The sequence below is a fragment of the Sapajus apella genome, unplaced genomic scaffold (genome assembly GCF_009761245.1).
Source record: "Sapajus apella isolate SASKATOON/1434 unplaced genomic scaffold, GSC_monkey_1.0 scaffold23, whole genome shotgun sequence".
Taxonomy (NCBI): domain Eukaryota; kingdom Metazoa; phylum Chordata; class Mammalia; order Primates; family Cebidae; genus Sapajus; species Sapajus apella.
In genome coordinates, this window is record NW_022436963.1 from 17,440,444 (window position 1) to 17,444,772 (window position 4,329).

Below are 4,329 nucleotides of genomic sequence, written 5' to 3' on the forward strand. Positions count from 1 at the left end.
TGTGTGTGTGTGTGTGTGTGTGTGTGTGTGTGTGTGTGTGTGTGTGTATTTTTAAAGATAAGGTCTGTCACCCAGGCTGGAGTACAGTGGTGCAATAACAGCTCACTGCAGCCTTGACCTCCCCAGGCTCAGGTGATCCTCCCACCTCAGCCTCCCAAGTAGCTGCAACTACAGGCAAGCACCACTATACCTGGCTAATTTTTTATTTTTTTGTAGAGATGGGATTTCACCATGTTGTTCAGCCTGGTCTCAAATTCCTGGGCTCAATGAATCTGTCTGCTTCAGCCTTCCAAACTGCTAAGGTTACAGGTGTAATGATTCGTTTTAAAAAGGGAACTTTTCTATATATATAGACTCTCTTTTTCTTTCTTTTCTTTTTTTTTTTTCTTTGAGACGGAGTTTTGCTCTTGTTGCCCAGGCTGTACTGCAATGGGGCAGTGTCAGCTCACCGCAACCTCCGCCTCCCAGCTTCAAGCAATTCTCCTGCCTCAGCCTCCAGAATAGCTGGGATTACAGGCATGTGCCACCACACCCAGCTAATTTTGATTTTTAGAGACAGCATTTCTCCACGTTGGTCAGGTTAGTCTTGAACTCCTGACTTCAGGTGATCCTCCCACCTCGGCCTCCCAAAATGCTGGGATTACAGGTGTGAGCCACTGTGCCTGGTGATAGACTTAAACTTGCCAAGTGAGTTAACAATTTCTAGTCCTTCATTACAAATACTCTACCTGCATGTTCCATATAAGGAATTGATGCTGCTGAGACATTTCTGAGTTAGTTTTAAGCTCCATCATCAACATAATAAATGAGTATTTCTTCTTTTAAGTGAATATACAATTTATTTAACATTCAAACTTCATTAAGACGTATAATATGGCAATTTTACTAGGGATTAAATCCTACCTAGGATGATTGCTTGCTGGGGCTAAGCAACAGGGTCCAGTTTATACTTAGCACTAATTTAATTAAATACTTCATTGAATAAATACAATACCAAACAAAATGCATTCAAATGCTTTCTAAAAATATTTTAAAGGCCTTTCTACTCAGGCTAATGACAAACACAATAAAGGCAGACATACTAGTTTAACATAATTGGCTGATTTTATATAGCACTTATATCTTTTAGTGTGCAAGTATGTTATTAAATGATAGAGAACATCTCATGCAACCATTTCTACAGAACTAGGAAACAAATTTCTAAGAAAGAAAGATTTTGCAGACCCCAAAAGTCCAACTCAAGAAGTTAAAGCTAATGACTTTCCTCGCAAGAGCTCACAACTAATGTTGCTTTGCTATCAAAATCTGTATTTCTGATCTGCTATAAGCCTTGAGACAAGATTCAAATATTCCCAAAGAAAGAAGCACAGTGCACGCTGTGATCGCCTATTCAGCAACGGCAAGCACTGCATCCAAAACTCTCATTCCAGGAACTAAATAAGGTCAGCCACATTCATGGGCACCTCCTCCACTGTAGTATTGTAGAAAGTCTCAATGTCACGAAGAATCCTCTTGTCTTCTTTGGTAACAAAGTTTATAGCCACACCTTTCCTCCCAAATCGACCCTTTCTGCCAATTCTGTGAGTAGTTTTCATGATTGGTAGGTAGATCATAACTGATAACCAAAGACACTTCTTGCACATCAATCCCGAGAGCCAACAAGTCAGTAGTGGTCAGAACGCGGCTTGACCCTGATCGGAATTCCCTCATAACATCTCTCTCCTTCTGGTCCATGTTACCATGCTGCAAATTAATAAACTAGAGCAGAAACTGTAAAGCCTCTGGCATGCATTTTCTCAGTCAGCCAGTCCACCTTGTACCTTGTATTGGGAAAAATAACAGCCTACGTAGTGGTCAGTGTCTTGTACAAGTCACAAAGTGTATCCAACTTCCATTCCTCTCTCTCAACATTAACATAAAACTGTTTGATTCCTTCAAGGGTCAATTTTTCCTTTTTCACCAGAATTGGAATTGGATGTCTCATGAATTTTTTTTTTTTTTTGGCCACTTCCAACACATTAGTTGGCATTGTGGCAGCAAGTAACACAACCTGAATACTTATATTTAGTTTTTGGAAAATCTCATAGATTTGATCCTTAAACCCACGACTCAACATTTCGTCTGCTTTATCCAATACAAACATTTGGATCCATTTTGGAGAAAGATATCTCCTGTTTAATATATCAAACGCTCTCCTGGGTGTACCAACAACAGTATGTGGTGCGTCAGCCTACAGTTTTGCATTTTATTTTGAACATTTGTTCCACCAACGCAGGCATGACAAGTTGCTCACATATAGTCTCCAAGTGCCAGAATTACCTTTTGGATCTTTAATACAGGGAATAATAGCTCTCTGCTGAATAGTGGAAGCCTTCTCAAAACCATAAGCATAGATGCCCCAAAGAAGAGACTCCTTTAAATTCATGTCATAAAAGTTACCAACAATCTCATTCCAGCTGCTCTCAATGACACCATCGGGGTCCATTCCCTCTGGGCTGCCATGTTCTGTTGTAATTCATGGAGCCACCAGACATGATCCGAAAAACCACTCAGCACCCGACTGAAAAGCGATTTCTTTTGTAACCATAAGCACCATAGCTCTGAATGGGCAAGACAGATAGTTGCACTATTAAACTACCAAAACCTAGGAAACACAGGTGCAATATAGAGTACTTTACAGTACATAGAACAAGAGAGTGAGAGCAGAAGTAAATGAAAACTGCTACAAAGCCATGAAATCAGGGAAGCTGCCAATAAAAGATCATTTAAGGTTCAGGTGCCGTGGCTCATACCTGTAATCCCAACGCTTTGGAAGGCTGAGGTGGGCAGATCAGGTCAAGAGATCGAGACCATCCTGGCCAACATGGTAAAACCCCATCTCTATTAAAAATTCAAAAATTAGCTGGGCCTGGTGGCATGTGCCTATACTCCCAGCTACTTGGGAGCCTGAGGCAGGAGAATTACTTGAACCCAGGAGGTGGAGGTTGCAGTGAGCTGAGATCACACCACTGTACTCCAGCCCAGACGACAAGAGCAAAACTCCATCTTCAAAAAAAAAAAAGATCATTTAAGAAAGAAAAGAATGACATACCCAAAGGATTATAATTCTACTATAAAAACACATGCACACATATGTTTATTGCAGCACTATTTAAAATAGCAAAGACTTGTAACCAACCCAAATGCCCATGAATGATAGACTGGATAAAGAAAACGTAGCACATATACACTATGGAATTCTTTCTATACAGCCATAAAAAAGAGGAGTTCATGTCCTTTGCAGGGACATGGATGAAGCTGGAGGCCATCATTCTCAGCAAACTAACACAGGAACAGAAAACCAAATACCACATGTTCTCACTCATAAGTGGGAGTTGAACAATGAGAACACATGGACACAGGAAGGGGAACATCACACACTGGGGCCTGTCAGGGGGTGAGAATGCAAGGGGAGGGAGAGCATTAGGACAAATACCTAGTACATGCGGAGCTTAAAACCTAGAAGGTGGGTTGATGGGTACAGCAAACCACCATGGCACGTATATACCTATGTAACAAACCTGCACATTCTACACATGTAACCCAGAACTTAGTAAAATTTTTTAAAAAGGAGAAAAAAAATGTATTGGCAAAGTTGACCTTAACAAGGATATTCAGGTGTCCCAAACTTGCTTCATCATAAGAATCACCAGAGACACTTGTTCGACAGCAAGAACTCCTACACAGCTTTGAATAATTGTAATTTCACTCCATATGTGATCTACACATAGCAGCAGCCCTAAGAGCTCCCATTAAAAAAAACCATTTTAAAATGAGAAAAGATAAAAACAAAAGTAGGAATTCTGCTAAGTTGTACCGGGTTCGCTGTTTAAATAACTGATGGCAAGTGTCTGAGTGGCAGTCCTGAAGTTTTGACGTCATTCAGTCTCTAGCAATTAGTTTACCATAAAAAAAGGTTGAGACGTTATTTTGCTTTGTTCAAGACCAAATTTAAAATGTAAAATTATACATATATTATGTTGTTTTAAACTGAATGGTGTAATAACAGTGGTTGTCTTCTTAAATAGTTAAGTTTACAACAATATAATGCAATTCATAAAGACGTAATATATTAACTAAATTGTAATTATCAGATTCTTATATAACTTTAAAAACTTAGTCCTGGGCCAGGTGTGGTGGCTCATATCTGTAATCCCATCACTTTGGGAGGCCGAGGCAGGCAGATCACCTGAGTTTGGAAGTTCAAGACCAGCCTGACTAACGTGGAGAAACTCCATCTCTACTAAAAAAAAAAAAAAAAAAAAAAAAATCAGCCAGGCGTGGTGGTGC

The 4,329-nt window shown here is 39.9% G+C and overlaps 1 pseudogene; it reads right to left on the reverse strand.

Annotated features, from left to right (window-relative positions):
• Positions 1-896: 896 nt before the first annotated feature.
• LOC116559486 lies at positions 897-2,826 on the reverse strand (annotated as a pseudogene).
• Positions 2,827-4,329: the final 1,503 nt, after the last annotated feature.